Source organism: Arvicanthis niloticus, chromosome 21 (assembly GCF_011762505.2).
Source record: "Arvicanthis niloticus isolate mArvNil1 chromosome 21, mArvNil1.pat.X, whole genome shotgun sequence".
NCBI classification, from domain to species: Eukaryota; Metazoa; Chordata; class Mammalia; order Rodentia; family Muridae; genus Arvicanthis; species Arvicanthis niloticus.
In genome coordinates, this window is record NC_047678.1 from 42,850,817 (window position 1) to 42,867,999 (window position 17,183).

Consider the following 17,183-nt stretch of genomic DNA (forward strand, 5'->3'; position numbering starts at 1 on the left):
ATTGTTATGGCTGCTCAGAGGAGACAGAACCAAGTTCATGATAGGAGTCCCCGGGGGTCATTCTCTGAGGAACCAGAAGGGATAAAATCTGGCCAGAATGAAAGGTTTCCTAGGGCACTGGTCTATCTGGAATGGCCAAAGTGTTACAGTTCTCCAAAGGGAAGCCCATGCAGGGCAGGTAGCCGGGATCTCTCTGATACTGTAACAACGCCAATGCCAGCAGTAGCAGTGGTGGTGGCCCAAGGCCCAACAGCAAGCAGCAGAGAACCACAGCTGGAGCCCCTGGGAAGCAGGTGGCTGGAAATAGCAATGAACATCCGAAAGCAGTGGCAGGGGCACGAACCCAGCCTGCTGGGCAGACCCAAGATCCATCGATGAATGCTTCAGGAGAGCAAACTCTTCCCCAGTGTTACAATTACAGCTCAGTAAAACAGCCTTCTCAGACGATTCTTGGTGAAATAACTCATACACTTTACTCCGTGTGGCTAGGGACTTTATAAACATTGAGGAGTAGGGTGGGATCCAGGGGTAGATGCTTCCCATTGGCTCAGTCTGAGACGTTAGGAATGCTCTATTTGCATGAGGAAGGACGTCAGGTGTTGTCCCTTACCTGACTGATTGCTGATTGTCTTGGCCCTCTCACTGGGATGTCGTGGTCACATGTTCCAGGACAAGTAGAGCTTGGCAGAGAGCTGGCTCCATACCTACCATTCTCAATTCTGAGATTTCCCATGGTTTGGGCTTGCTCGGCCTTACCAGTTCTTCTGTCTGGTGACACGGTCCACTTGCCCCACAGGACTTGATGCCCCTAATCAGCAGGAAGCAGTCTATTGGTAATGTTGCCCCCTTTCCAGCCCTTGAAATTATTCAGGATCTCTTTCCTTTCCTCTCTATCCTTTCTTCTCTCCTATCTAGTGTTGGGGGGTTGTAAGGGTGGGAGAAAAGGTGTGGAGAAGAGTGGGAGAAAGAACCCACAAAGTATGGAAAGATGGCTACAAATGGATGAATTGATTAGATAGATAGATAGATAGATAGATAGATAGATAGATAGGTAATAGACAGACAGACAGACAGACAGACACAAATAGGCCCTTCCACAGTGAAAATGTTAGACATCTAAACCATTAATTATAGTAGATCCTTAATAAATACCTAACAATTTTTAAACTTTTTTATGTTTGGGCAGAACAGGTATAAGGTTGAAGCCAGTGTATCAGAAAGCAGGACAGCTGTGGCCTGCCAGTGGCCACTCCTTTCTCGTAGACAGTAACAGGAGAGGTGTTTATCTGCCCACCATGCATCTGAGAATAAGAAGCAGAAAAGTCTAATTTGGTCTCTGAGTCACCCACTGACTTGGAAATGTTAGGTTCGGTAATTCAAGTTTTGAGACTACTTCAGTTCTGCCTCCCAGGGTTATTACATGCTTGCAAAGGGCTTGTGGGTAAAGGATCCCAGAAGACACCATGAACTATGCTCTAATGTAAACTTAAACTGTCCTCAATGAAGGCTCTGCTATCCTGTCTGCTTTGCACAGGGACGGGCACAGGCTGCCCTAAGATGTGCACTCGAGAGATACGATCCAGCAGGAGCAGAGGTTAAGAAGGAAATTAATGATGTAATAGATGCTTTCCCAGGAGCAAAAGGGAATTTACATCCTGGCCCAGGGAAAACAGCTGACTAGCTGAAACCATACTGTCATTCATGATGGCTTTAAGAATGTGTTTGCCAGGCTGGAGAGATGGCTCAGAGGTTAAGAGCACTAGCTGCTCTTTCAGAGGTCCTGAGTTCAGTTCTCAGCAACCACATAGTGACTCATGACCACCTGTAAGGGGAGTCCATTGCCCTCTACTGGTGTGTCTGAAGAGAGCGACAGTGTACTCACATACATAAAATAAATAAATAAATCTTTAAAAAAAAAAAAAGAATGTGTTTGCCATGTTTTGGGACACTCAGACATGGCTGTGTGCAAGAGGCCGTTCACTTTTAGTTAGGTAGGTCTCACTAGTGGCATGGGGTAGCTGCTGGAAGTTTTAGTTACCTGAAAGTTACGGGCATGTCACATGAGTTAAAGGGTGTCCTCACCCACTCCCAGTTGTATGCCTCTCACACCGCCTGCCACTTTTCACACTGTGTGTGAAGATGGGCATTTGTCCTTCCCATGACGTCATACCACCTTGTGATGTCACATTCGCCTTCCTTTGTGCACACATGCTCTATAATGTTCACGTACGAACCGGCCTCAGGAGGCCTTTCCCAGCCTGCCCTCCTAGTTAAATGACACACGATGACTTTGCAAGCAGCTGTTTCCTCTTCCCTTCTATTTAAGCCATGGTTCATTCTCTGGCCAGGACCAGGTGTGACAGGGGCTCAGGGGATGGGCACATGTTCGTCTCCTGCGCCTCACCTCTTAGGAAGTAGCAGGTTGTTTTGCCCGTGCCTGTTGGAATGGATGTGCCCTGTGGTCTGAGATCTTCACTGAGTCAAGGTGACTGGATGACTTTGCTCTGTTGTTGAGCTGAAGGGTCTCTGGTGACGATCACCCTGTTGCTCCTTGATCTGACTGTGTTGCTCTGGTAAGACAGTCTTCATTTGGGTTGAGGAAACTGTACTGGGTGTTTTTGGTTATGTCTCTTGCTGTTGCCAAACTGCTGACTGCTGTCAGACGGGCTGTCTTTCTTCTATAGCACACTATAGAATTAATAGTATTTTTTTTTTTAATTCCTACTAATGCCCCACCTGGCTTTCTTAGGTATTTTAAGTTGTCATGTGGTTTGTGCTTTGCTGTTTGCTAGACGCTTGGGGAATACATGGGTTTTTTTGTTTTGTCTTTGAGCTTTGTGCAGTCAACAGAAAAGCTTTTGGTAACCTCGTGTCTCTTCAGGCCAGCAGAGGCAAGTGTGTGCTTTAGAGATTGCCAAAGGAAAAAGAAAAGTGCTAAGTCCTAAAACGTCCATCTGCATATGGGACTTTCTGCCTGCAGCCTTGCTTCCTAGTTCTCAGGGCTAGTTTGTTTTAGTGATTTACATGTTCCATATTGTCTTGCTTCCACTTTCTTGTTTACCCTTTCGGATTCATTAGGACTTGTACATACATGTGTGTTGTTATTTTGAAAATTAAATCCATGCCTGTATCCCTGTACCGCCTTGCCTATTCTTGATTTTGCATTGTTCGGCCTTTTTAAGGTTTAGTTTTCTGCCTGTTTTTTGCTTGTTTGTTTGTTTGTTTCTTTTTGGAGGGGGTGTTGTTTTGGTTTGGAGTTTCTTTTTATTAATTGTGACATCTTTAGGGTCTAACGATCGAACCAACTTGCTTCTCTTTCATCATCTTTTCCTTTATTGGATTCCTTCAACTTTTCCATTTCTTTCCTTGAGACAACAGTGGTTTTTAGTCTTCTCTGCTCGCTGGGTGCATTTAAAGTTGCCATTTCTTTGATGCCCCCAGCAGACTTTGAGCTGAGTCCTCCCTTGCCGCTCTTCACAGCACTGCCTCTAATTTCACCTTTCATTTTCCTCATAAATTACTCTTGAGTCAGAGCTTCAGGAGGCCTGGAAGGGTTTCTCTTTTCAAGTAAGTTTTATTGAAATAGTACTTGTGGCCTAACACCGGTGAGATTTTTGAAGTGTTCTGTAGAGATTTAACCACCAACATTTGTGCAGTTTCAACACTGAGTTTGAAGGTGAGAAACATCCCGTTCCGTGCCTGTCTGCTCCGGCCATCTCTCCTTTCCTGTGCTTGGTTAATAAAGTTTCTGAGAGAGAAGCCTGGACATTCCCCCACTCTAATCCTTGGTTTCCCAGGTGCCCCCTCGTGTTTTTAACTCAACCCACACAGTGTGGTTTCTTCAGCCCACAATAGCCACGCTTCTGTTTGTCCTTGGATTCTGTTTTGTCTAAGGACACCAATGCTCACTTGCTCTTCCTTTCTTCCTTCCTTTTTCCTTCCTTTCTGATAACAGGATTTCCAATTACTCCATGCCATGGCATTTAAAGTCCTTTTTAAGGTACCATATAGGTGGTTATACACATTTCCCATCTAAAAGTCTGACTTTAAATAGGAGACCTTTAAGTCCTTCGTATTGTAGCTGCTGGCATACTTAGGGTCATCATTTGTTTTCATTTCCTATTTAACATAATTCTCAGTGAGCATCTCCTTGCCCATCTCTCCTGTCTCACTATATTCAGTGGGGTTCAAGTGATGTGTGTGTGTGTGCATGTGTGTCAGTATATGTGTGTGTGAGTGTGTATGTATGAACATCTGAGTATATGTATATGTGTTTGTGCATGAATGTTTGTAGTATATGTGTGTGAGAGCATGTCAGTGTGTGTGTGAGTATATGTGTGCACCAGTGTGTGAGTTTATGCATGTGAGTGTGTGTGAGCATGTGAGTATATATGTGTGTGCATGTGTGTCATATAAGTGTGTAAGTGTATTGTGAGCATGTCAGTATGTGTGCATGTGTATAAGTATATGTGTGTGTGAGCTTGTGAGTATATTGTATATGTGTGTGTAGTATATAAGTATGTGTGTCAGCTTGTCAGTGTGTGTGCATGTGTGTGAGAGTATCTGTGTGTGAGCGTATATATGAGCTTGTCAGTGTGTGTGTGAGTATATGCGTGTGAATATATGTGAGCATGTCAATGTGTGAGTATGTGTGTGTTAGTGTGTATGTGTGAGCATGTGAGTGTATGTATATGTGTGTGCATGAGTGTGTGTAGTTATGTGGTGTGTGTGAGCATGTCAGTGTGGGTATATGCAAGTGAGTGTGAGTCTATGTGTACATGTATGTGAGTGCATGTGTGTGTGTAGTGTCTGTGTGTGTACGTGAGCATGTCAGTGTGTGTGTATGTGAGTACATGTGTGTGAATGTGTATTTGGTGGGAGGAGGTGATTTAGAATTTTATGCCCTACTGCTCTGCTTTTTTTTTTTTTTTTACTTAAAGCAGAGTGTTTAATCTTTGCCACTAATAGGAAGATACAATTTTATTCAGAATTTGTAATTTGCCCTCCCCTCAAGACAAAACCCTGAACACATTTTTACACATTTTTAATTTCCAAGGACAATCTTGCTCTCGGGTTGCTCTTTTTACAATGGCCTGTTTGTTTTTCCAACACAGTATATTACTAAAGGTTTTATTTCTTTTCTTCAGGAAGGGAGTAGAACATATGTGCTTGGTCTGCCATCTTAAACCAGAAGTCTGAAAGATGGGTCTGAGTGCTGCTCGCAAGGATCGCTTAGATTGAGGATAACAGACACCAGAGCCTCGCCACCATAAACATTTCCACAAGAACCGTAAGTTTCTTCATAAGCACAAATCAGATTCACAGACCGGAAGGATGGGTTGCGTTGGGGCTCAGTGAGGACTGAACACAGGCAGTGTGAGGGACTGTGTTTGTACTGGCGTCCACAGTCCCACATGCTTAGCTGCCACTGTGCACATGGAACTATTAGCAAATGAAATTAAATACTTCAGTTGCTTAGTAACTAATCCAGTCTAAGAAAGAAGCAAAAAATAGAATACATAAATTTAGAACTTTTAGGCTACGTGCCAAGCAAAATATTCTTGCTTTTACATCCTTTTGATTATCTACAATTTGAATGGAAGAAAATATATTTTAGTGTCCAAGAGTGTGTGTGTGTGTGTGTGTGTGTGTGTGTGTGTGTGTGTGTTGATATTCCTTGCTAAAAGTGAATTCTTCTCAATGGTTGAATACTCGTGAGACGTGGTCTGGCTTCCAGGGCAATGCCACCCTGGCCCTCAGAAGCCCAAGTAGAAGATACTGATGACTCTGGGATTTATTTTTCTGACATAATCAAAAAGCCAAAGGACATTATGTGATTCCAGCCCTGTTTGTTATACTCTGGGAAAAAAAAAAAGCAAAAAAATCATCTGTTTTACATAATTCTGTATAAATTAAAAATATCATTTCCTTCCCCAGGCAGTTTTCCAACAAGACACCAAAATGAGTTAACAGTTTAAGTTTTTATGTGACACCAAGAGAAATCACAGGTCACATGATGCTGGTGTTTACAGAAATACCACAATAAATAAATAGGAATTATAATAATGCCAGTTGCTTACCATGTGACTTTTGCCTCCTGGGAGAGCAGTGTGTGTTTATGGCTGACATGTTTCAGAAGAGAAAGGAAAACAAGGGTGTTGGAGAGATGGCCAAATGGTCAGGAGCACACTGACTGGTCTTCCAGAGCATCCAGTGTTGGTTTTTAGCATCCACATGTTGTCTTCACAACCATCTGTAACTCCAGTTCCAGGGCATCCAGTGCCTCACATGCATGCCGGCAAAACAGCCATATGCATAAAATAAAAATAAATACATCTCAAAAAAAAAAAGCTTAAACCCTTTGGGAGTTCTTTTAGGATTTCAGCATCTATTCCCTGAGAACACAACAAACTGTACAGTTGGGAACATGTGACAATGGGGAGGTGTCTTGGCTCAGCTACTTGTTGTGTTGCGTTGGCTGAGTTGGTGAAGTGTCAGACTCTACCTTCTGATTCTCCCCCTTTCCAATGATGTCCTTCACAGAATTCTCCTTTCTCTCTTGACCCAGGCAGTAGCACAGGCTGCATTTGCTCACACAGCTCTCTGCTGCTGAGTATCAAGCCCCCACTGATAATTTTTGTAAGAACTGAGAATGTGCCTCTATTCGGAGTCTTCTGCTATTCCCTCTTGGGTCAATAGAAGGCACATTTTTTTTTCTCTTTAAAAGATTTATTTATTTTAATCTTATGTGTGTGTTTGAATGCCTGCATGTATGCATGTGCACCATCTGTGTGCTGAGTACCCAAGGAGGCTAGAAGAGAGCTTCAGATTTCCTGGAACCGGAGGAAAAACTTGTGGTTGTGAGCCCCATGTAGTACTGGGAGCTGGGCCTGTACCCTCTGGAAGAGCAGAGTTTCTCTTAACCTCTGAGCTATTGCTAATCCCACGGCAGTGAGGAGAAAGATCACCAACCCCAATCATCACCGTCAGATTAATTCAAGCGAGCGTTTTCATTTGTGTACACAGGCTGCCTCTCTCCAAATGGGGTTCAGAGATCAGCACTGGCCATGGAGAAGATAGGGGTTTTTATAGCTCAGGAATAGGGAGTTTCCAAAAGGAGGATTTGGCAGGAAAATGGGCGGGAGTTACAGAAGCAGAATGTAAGCATAACAAGCTGGTCATAGTAAGCTCATGAGACAAAGACGTGGTTGCAAGGTGGGCGTAACAAGGTGGTCATAGCAACTTTTAGAAACAATAGCATGATTGCAGTTTCCTGAAACAGGCAGTACAGAGCCATTTGTAGTTAAGGTTACAGGTGGGACATAACCCAATCCTCAAGAAACAGATTTAATCATAAATAGGAATGAACCTAGTTCGTCTTTACTATAAGATGGAGGCTTAAGATGGTTTGTCACCGTCTCTATAGCCCCAGAGGGCACATTTTTAAATCACGTTTTACAGTGTATCTTGGTGTAACCTAAGCCCTTGAGGTGGGTCATCAAGTTCAAAATGGCTAACAAAGATGACTCCTGTCACTCTAGAGTGTGGCAAGGCTAAGCATGGCTCTTGGCTTTGAGCGCCCAGCCACCCTGCTAACCTAGGACCCTGTGCTTATCCCCCTGTCTCAGCTCTCTCATGTGCTAACACTCAGCCTTCAGTAGACACTCTCTAACAAGCAGGGACTTGCTCCAACATAGAAAAGCAGTCAGTTGGCTGAGCCTGAAGCCAGTTTTTTTCCACTCCCGTGTGGAGCTATAGAGCTCAGGAAAGCAGTCACTTCCGTTCTCAGTGAACCCAACCATTTAAATGTTCTGAGTAAGTTTTTTTTTTTTTTTTTTATAAGCATCTTAACCATTTACAGAAAGGTTGGCTGATACATTGAGGGGCTAAGAATATAGAGTAAAGGTCACTGGTGAGGCCAAATTGGTAAAGAACAGCTGAAAGATTAAGTCTATGCATGCTAGGGTCCAGCTCAGTGATGGAGAGCTAGCATGGGTGAAGCAGTGGAGGAGGGGATGGAGATTTACATTTAAGCCAGCAAAGTAAATATATAAATTGCCCACTCTTAAATTGAGATCTCACCATACACCTGGACTTTCAGTAGTAGGTTGGGTTGGGTTGGGTTGGGTTGGGTTGGGTTGGGTAAGGTTAGGTTAGGTTAGGTTAGGTTAGGAAAGGGTTTTGTGGATGCATGTACTAGATGCTGTACTTAGCACAGATCCTGAACAAGTCGTATAATTTCCCATCCTTAAGGATCTTCTATTCCCATAGAGAGGCTTATGATGTACCGAGTGCAAAAATACAAGAGATGGGTATAAACAATCAGAATCAGCTGCATTAGCATGAAACCCAGAGCAGCGCCAAGACTTTCTTCAGGCTCTGGGTTCTGGTCCCTGCTGAGTAGCCTACCTGTGGGATTTGAGCTGGCACATCTCTGCTCAGGCCTCCTGTGTGCTCCCTCTTTTCTCCCCTGCCGGATGCAGAGAGTTTGCAGAGAGCAGCCAGCATGGTCCTAGAACTCTTTGCAGACAGTTTGTAGAGGGAGGTATTAAGCTAGCTCTCAGAGGCAAGGCAAGGTGGCCATTTTGGATTGAATCTGGGTCAGGGGTCTGAATGTATCCATTTAATATCTGTTCAAGAAGTTAATAGAGTATATTTACTTAACCTAATTCTCTTATCAGAACTATGGTCAGCTTGATACAAACCTAGACATATCTGGAAAGAGGGAATCATAACTGGGAAAACACTTCCCTTCTGTAAGACTGGCAGGTAGGTGTTGAGTATTGTCCTGATTGATGGTTGAAGTGGAAGGGTCCATCTCTCTGGGGGGGGGCAGTGCCAGTCATAGGTGGGTGGTTCTGGGGCATATAAGAAAGCAGACAGGATAAGCACTGGAGAGCAAGACAAGAAACCGAGTTTCTTTGTGGCTTCTGCTTTGTTTCCATCCTCTAGGATTCTCCCTTGAGTACATGCCCTGACTTCCCTTAGTGACAGAGTGAGACCTGAGATCATTTTTTTCCTCCTCAAGTTACTTTCCGTCGAGGCATTTTGTCACAGCAATAGAAACCCTAACTGAGACAGTGGTACGAGAGGTTTAGAATAGATGTTACCTCGTTCCTGCTTCCCAGACACTGTGTGTCTGGTCAATATTAGTTTTTATCACTCTGATCATATCTGCCCCAAATCCAAGCCATGTAAGGTTCTCTTCTGTTATTTATCTTTCAAATTCAGAAGGTAAAGAACTGAAGTTATTGCTTCAGCTAATATTTTCTCACATCACGGCGGTTCATCTTCACTGTCAATTTGACAGGATTTAGCATCACCTGGGACATATACTTCCGGGTGTGTCTGTCTGTTGGGAGGTTTCCAGAGAGATTTAACTGAGGAGGGAAGACCCACCCTGAAGGTGACTAGTACTATCCCACAGGCTGGGGTCCCAGGCTGAATAAAAAGGGAAAAGAGAGAAAGCTCACTGAGCTGTGACCGGACATGTAAGGCTCCCTGCTGCCATGCCTTCCCCAGCATGATGGGTTGAATGAGCCGTCAAACCAGGAGCCAAAATAAATCCTTCCTTGCTGAAATTGGTTTCATGGGACATTTTGTCACAGCAATGAAAAAAAAAAAACTAATTATGTCTTTTAAAATCACCTGTGTAGCATGAATTTGTACCAAAGAGGGGAAAGCTGTATCCATCAGGGTTTAATTAGAAATAATCTTCCATGCCGTTGAAGCTGATACTTTTAGCATCAACCTGGGAAGCCTGAATTATGAATTTAGCTGTGAGACGTTTTAAAGCCAGGATCTCCAAAGCGGATATGCTCTTACCACAACTTGATCTGTGGCACCCACCTGGCAGCAGAAGAACAACACGGGCCCCATGGCCCCAGACAGAACCACTGTTCCAGCCTGGTTCCCTGGCCTCACCAGGGCTAGCTTTCTCCATAGTCTGAAGTAGCCCCACTAGTCCCCTCCCTGCACAAAGCTTGGGGATTCCATGTACCACTTTCCATGTCATAAGAACTAGTTCCTGTGACACATGGTTGGCCCACCCACTCCCAGAGAGCTGGAAGGCTTAGATGCTCACTCTGCCCAGGAAGCCTCTTTGCCTACCTTTTCCTCTGTGCTCATCTCCTGACGCAGAATCCTGGGAAACTATCAAGGCTGCCTGTCAGAACCATACTGAGCAATTCCTGTCCTCAGTAAGGTAGAGACTCCTGCCCATAGAACCTCACTAAGCTTAACAAAGCAAGGCTAGCAGGTCAGACTTCCTGCCTTCATGGCCTTGGGGAAAGCTCAAGGAGTCTGGCCCCTGAATGTCACGTGGATTCTATTGCAGTCAAACACAAGGCATGGCCAAGAATTCCTCCGAGAACACACAGACCGTGTTGGTTTGTGACCTCATAAACTTCCACAGGAAGGGAGAGGGAAGGAGAGGAAAGACACCAGTAAAGCCTGGGTGTCCCTGTTTCCTGTGACTTTCATAGACTCTACCATCTGCCACCACATCTCTGAATCTCTATTCTAAACTAGGGTAGAAAATAAGGCCTCTTCACAGAGTACCTAGCCCCTAGAGGGAGTGTCCTCATCCAGAGACGGACAGATTGGGGGGGGGGGGGGGAGAGGAGGCTTGCTAAAATGCAATACAATAAATAAAAGATCCTCCCTGTGAAAGAGGAGCCCCTTTAGTTTTTACAGGCAAAAGTAACCTGAAACACAGAAGTAAAAGTCTCAGGCTCCAAAGAGCAGCCTGTGCTATGGGCACACAGACACAGGAGTCCTGACACACGGACACAGGAGTCCTGACACACAGACACAGGAGTCCTGACACACAGACACAGGAGTCCTAAAATACAGACACAGGAGTCCTCACAGCCTTCCTCACAGCCTTTCTCAGTGAGAATCATTTACCATGGCTTGCATCCTCTGTGGGATGCATGGAGCACTTCCCTCCCCAGCACACAGCCCACGTAGCTGCAGTTATGGCCACAACATGGTCCCCTGGGAAATGCCACTCATCACAGGAATTAAAGGCAGTATGTCGAGGCTCATTGTTTCGTGTTTTTAATCTCAGACACCAGTGCAGAAGCCCAAGATGTTTATTATCATTTTGCAGACACCGCCAACAAAAGATTTACTCATGAAGGAAAAATTAAATGTTAAGGCTGTGTGGCTGACAGGGGAGGGTGAGCCGTGGAAGGCTCAGAAGGATGGAGAGGGGAAGCAGCATTTTTCCTTTAGGAAAGAAAAATAGGGTGAGCCATAAACATAGCTTCGCTTTCAGGCTGGCAGTTCTTACAATAATGTGTTTTGTCAGGCAAGTCCTCAATACAGATTAACATGAAATGCCGACCAAGTTCCACCTCTTGGCCCTCGTGTCTGGGAACAACGAGGAGTGTTTTGATGAATGTCAGTTAATGACACTCACACTCTTGAAATCAGCCCAGGCAGCCAGGACTGAGGGCTGGGGGAGGGGAGTGCTTTACAGGGAGGGAGCAGGGACAGTTGTTCTGGGATTCCTACTAGCTCCCATTGAAGGTGGGCCAGAAACAATCAGGATGTCAAGATGGGTGAACCTGCCAGGGTTATCAAGCCCAAAGCCCAAAACACAATTTCCAATAGGCCAGGCCAGGTCCCCTGCAGGAGGCATTTGTGCTTTAAGAGCACAAGGTAGGGCTGATCTCCATGGAGGAGGAAGGCAGCCCCTGGTGCACTGGAACCTTAAGGCTATTCCTCGGTAGTTAAGGTAGTTAAGCTTCTGTCTCCGTCCCCTCCCTACTCCATCCAGACACAAACCAGACCTGGAAGCCTTGACCTGCCCACCCCTTTGTGATTGTTGCATTCAGACTTTCCAGACCCCCATAAGCCTGAGGAATTCAATAAAGGCTGAAGCTGCAGCGGTGCTCTGTCACTCACAGATTTAAGTCCCTCCTCCCCAGTGACTGGCAGGTGGGATGCTCTTACTTCTCAGGTCTTGCACTTGAGCTTGCCTGGGAGGACTTAATGTTGGATTATTCTCTTACTGTTCAGAAGAAGAGCTGTCACTGGAAATTGCTGACTAATTTTCTGGTTGTGTAGCTGACAGTTAATGCCTAGTTCTATTAATCCTCGTGAACAAAGGCTGACAGGCTACCTTGGTGTCCTACACATAAGTGGCAGTGGCCATCTCCCTGGCTTATCTTTGGTTGCTTACGTGCTTTTTATTGGTTTGTGTTTTGAATAACTGCTCACCAAATTCTACAGTTTCAAGCATGGCTTCTTAGGCATTAAATCATAAAGGAATTCTCACAGGAAATCAAGAGCCAAGTGGAAATTTTCTCTTTTGGTGACCAGAACCGAGGTCCCAAAGGTAAGAATAAAACTAAAACACTCTAGGCTCCCCTGTTCTCATCTGTGTCCTGTGATGGTTTCTCCTCCCTCACATCACCTGCAGTGATCTGCCCAGCAGCCCTCTGAGGGACACTGTCCCCATTCTACCTAAGAGGAGACTGAGATACACACAGCAGGGAAACTACAGAACCAAGAAACAAGCATCAGTCTTAAGCAAAGTCACAATGCTCTCTGCAAAGCTTATTTTTTTTAGAAGGATTATAACCATCAGACAGGCAACCATGGCACATGCCTGCAATCCCAGCACGTGGGACACAGAAGCAGCAGAGGTGGCAAAGGCAGGAGGATCAGGAGTTTGGAACCAGCCGAGGCTATAAAGCAAGACACTGTGTCAAAAAAGGTGGTGGGTTGGGTGTAGGAGCAGGAGACCTAGCTCAGCTGGTAAAATGTTTCCCCTTCAGCCTAAAGACATAAAAATCAGTTCCCAGAAGCCACAGGAAAAAGCTGTGTGTGGTGACACTTGCTCTCAAGTCCAGCACTGTGGCGGCAAAGACAGGAGAACACTGAGGCTGCTAGCTCTGAGCCCAGCTAACTTAATGAGTAAGCTCAAGATCCAAATGAAACTGTCCCTGAAAACAAGGATAGTTGCTAAAGAATGGCACCCAAAGGCATCCTCCCACTTCCACCGGTGTAGAATGGAGACAGTATGCTTGGGGGCCTGCTCCCACACAGCTCACTCCAGGTGATGTGGGGGAGGAGAAACCATCACAGGGCACAGATGAGAACAGGGGAGCCCAGGGTGTTTTGGTTTTATTCTTACCTTTGGGACCTTGGTTCTGGTCACAAAAAGAGAATTTTCCACTTGGCCCATGATTTCCTGTGAGAATTCCTTTATGACTTAGAAATGTATTTATCCTCGTTGCCAAAGAAATGAAAATAAAAATAAATTAACTACCAACTGGGAAGAGCACCTCTTGTTGTACTTGCACACCAGTGCTGAGCTTTTAAAGCATTTAGTCTTGCACACTCTGGTCAATAATTGTTCTCAAAGCCTAAGATGATTTCCAAGAGCTGAGTCTACAGCAGAGGGCTGCCTTGTACATTTAGAGCTAGTATTATGGAGAGGAGGGGCTTCCAGGCAGGAAAACAGAGAAGAGTTTGTCCACCACCTTCTGCAGCAGCGTCTATCCCAGAGCCTGCCCACCCTCCCCCTATCATGATTAGGGGTGCCCTGCACTGCTGCTGGCTCATTACCAGAAGCACATGCAAATGGTGGGAATGTGTTTATTTTCTCACTCCCAAACCAAGGTTGATGATACCCTCTTAGTAGATGACCTCGTCAGGGTTTCTGTTGCTGCAAAGAAAAACCATGGCCAAAAAGCAAGTTGGGAAGGGAAGCATTTATTGGGCTTACATTTTGATGTTGCTGTTTATCATAAAGGAAGCCATGACAGGAACTGAAATAGGGCAGGAGCTGAAACAGAGGACATGGAGGGGTGCTGCTTACTGGCATGTTCCCCATGGCTTGCTCAGTTTGCTTTCTTAGAGAAGCCAGGACCACCAGCCCAGGGACAGCACCACCCATAATGGGCTGGGCCCTCCCATCCCCCATCAATCACTAATGAATTATGCCCCTCAGCTGGATCTTATAGAGGCATTTTCTCAGTTGAGATTCTCTCCTTTCGCCGTGTCAAGTTGATGTAAGACTAGCCAGCACACTAGATGACTACAGGGCGGAAGCAGAGGTATGTAGAATGAGGCAGTAGGGCTCCGTGTTTTCCAGAACCTGCAAACCCTGCCAAGTGTCTCAGCAGCCCTGAACTAGGCTACTGCTGACTTTTAGTTTTTAGACTGAGTGTCTGGTGTCTGGAACAGCAAGGTGCTCTGAAGGTGAACATTATTTCTTAGGTCGCAGTCTGTGGAGACTAATTCAGAAAAGCAGCGGCTGCATTTGGGCCAGAGAGTACCAGGGACTGGCCTCATACTCTGAGACCTAGTCAGAGCTGGTGGGCTACCTCAGACTCCTGAGCCTGCTTCAGGCGCCTTCCATCCCAACCCCTCCTTCAGTTTCAAGATCAAGATTACACCTCTGGCAAGACACTAACATCGAAGCAATTATCTCTGTCAGGGAATTTCGGTTCCCGAGTGAAGTGTCAGAGGTCCCTGGAAAGGCAGGAGGATTCTGAAAGCACAGGCCTTAGCCCTGAAGAGAGAAGGTGTCTGCCCCACAGGGCACAGGACGGGTTGGGTGGCTGAGCCCTCAGCCATGGTGACTATGTAAATGAAACCAGCTTTCTATCTTTCCTTACCTCATTTCTCCTGCAGTCAAGGCGGGAGACTCGGTTAATTACCATGTCTGTCTTGATGACCTTTCCCTCCACCCCGGGAACTCAGGTCTCTGTGGGTGCTCCCTGAGAACCCCTGGAGTGCAGCACAGCCACCCGGAGCCTCCGCCAACTTAGTCTAGCTAAACTCTCTGAAGGAATTGCTTTGTTTTCGTTTGCTCCTGTGGGCCCACTGTAGCAGTAAAGAATAGTGCCAGCCTTGAACCAAAGGCTGCTTTGAGGAAGCACTGAAGATGTTTGCAATATAGGGATAAGCCCTTTCAACCTGTGATCTTTCTCAAAAAACTGCTAAACCCCCTAAGCTCTTTTTTTTCTAAGTCTCACTGTTTACAAAATGGAGACAAAACAGAGACCAGTGTCACTAGGTCTAAGGTCTCTTCAGCTGAGAAGACAATGTTGTAAGGGTTTTGGTCCGTTTCCCCCCCCCCCACCTTCTTCCTAGCTTTCCTTGGAAGCTCTGTAACTGTCGGTGGAGCCTCTAGCGGGGAGGGGACAAAGGAGAGCCATTGGCTAGGATGTGTATGTGGTACCTTATCTACAGAGCGTTGTGCCAGTTTTCTTTTCTTTCTAACAATGTGTGGAGAGTCTGGGGGTGGAGGTCTGGAAAGGTCAGTGTCAGAGACAAACAATCAGAGCGAGCCCCGGCCCTACAGCTGGAGCTCTAATGCTCTCTGCCTGTGCTTCAAAGGCCCATGACAGCACTGGATCAAACAGGAACTGAGAGGTACCTCGAGGGGACTGTGATAGTGTGAGCTGTGTCCTATCTCTTTGTCAAAGAACCTGGTCACACAGGAGAAAGCCCTGCTTGGCAGCCCTGGCTGGCAGAGACCACCATCCCCCACCCAGCCCTCAGTCTCAGGAACCCTCCAGTGGGCCATGAAGCTCACCTGTGTTCCAAAGCTGCTTTGGCTGAGGATGACAGTGTGGATGTCCTTGCAGAATGAAGACTGAGGCTGTTTCAGGGTGACAACGGGTCAGGGGGGTTATTCTGGGCTAGCCGGTGAGGTCTGAATTGGTGACAGCTATAGCCTCAGACCAAGCACATATGGTTTGATTTTGAGACTCAAGGGTGTTGTTAATCCTATTTTAGCAATGGGGAAACTGAGGCACAGGCAGAGCACTAGCCAGCATAGGATGTAGCATTTCCAGGTAAAACATCATCTCTGGAGTATGGAGATGTATCCTGATACCCTTGCTGCCCTCTGTGGCAAAAAGGCTTTACTTTGAGCAAAGCCTCTGGAATTTTTGTTTAAGCATTCCTTACTTAATGACGTCAGTATTTAATTATGCAGAGAGTTATCAGGGAAGCCATGTTCTTCCCTTGACTGTGGTATCTTACCTTGTGTTTCTCACCTTCCTGTTTCTCCCATGACTACTCAGGCCTGGAGCGCCTCCGTGTGCAGTAAGCTGCCTCCTGTTCCCAGAACTCAGCAGCCTCTCTGTGTGTGTGTGTGTGTGTGTGTGTGTGTGTGTGTGTGTGTGTGTTCCCGTGTGCATGCCCATCTGCATACACGTGTGTTAGAGACCAAAGATCACTATCAGGTATCATTCTTCAGGAGTCATCCATCTTGTGTTTTGAAACAGGGTCTCTCACTGAACCTGGAACTCACTGACTGAGCTAGAGTTAATGTTGACAAAGCCCCAGGAATCCTTTGGTCTTCTACCCCTCAACATCTGCAGTACAGGTGAGTGTCACTCCTGGAGATCTGAGGTCCAGGGACTTCAGCTCAAGTCCTTATGGCCTTGCATGAAACACTTCCTGACTGAGCCATTTTCCCAGTCCCTAAAACACACTGTTGAAGTGTAGTGGATAGGCCAGGACTCCAGGGGACCTCAGAAGTGCCAGCTACAGTGTATCCTCAGCTGCTGCAGTAAAACCACACAAAGTCCAACCACAGTCTGCAAGGCCAGTGGTCCCTGTGCCAAGGTGGCAGTTAAGCTGCCTGGAACAGTTTGGACTTGTGGCTTGGCCTTTTGCTTTCGCTGGTCATTTTCCACATAGTGGCTGGGCAGTGTGCCCAGTGCCGGCAGGTCTGAAAGTGATGCAGGTGACATGGCAGGAGTGAGCCTGTGTTAACATTGTCTTCCCAGCTCAGGGCTGTAGGTGTAAGAGGTGGGGGACTCTCTCATTTGTTCTCAGAAGCTGTCGTCTGTCCCTGAGTGCTGGTTGGCCTGTCAGTAACTTATTCTATCCTGGAGCAGGATTTCTCCCGCTGATCTGTGAATGCTCCTTCCATTTAAGATTTAGTGTCTTCCGTGACGACATTGACGGCTGCACTTGTAAAAAGAGAATGTCTTGGGAGAAATACTGGACAGATGGCAAATCTATCATGGCAAAAGGCATGAGACCTTTCAAGAGAAGCATCCTAGGGCCTCACGGCAGGACTGTGGGAAGGAAGTGGGTCTGCTGAAGGTAGGTGCAGCCGACCAGGCAGTTCAGGTCCTGATATGCTGGGCCAGGTTCCCAGACCCAAACTTCTTTTCTTCCTGGAGAAAAACTGTTCCTCCAGC

The 17,183-nt window shown here is 46.1% G+C and overlaps 1 long non-coding RNA gene across 2 annotated transcripts in view; it reads left to right on the plus strand.

The window, feature by feature from the left end:
- Positions 1-17,183, plus strand: part of LOC117693489 (uncharacterized) — a 121,024-nt gene that overhangs the window by 76,720 nt on the left and 27,121 nt on the right. For both annotated transcript variants that reach the window (XR_013105728.1, XR_004604446.2), the window contains 2 exons: positions 5,148-5,290; positions 16,257-16,357. This is a non-coding gene — a long non-coding RNA (uncharacterized LOC117693489). The remainder of the gene's footprint in view (positions 1-5,147; positions 5,291-16,256; positions 16,358-17,183) is intronic.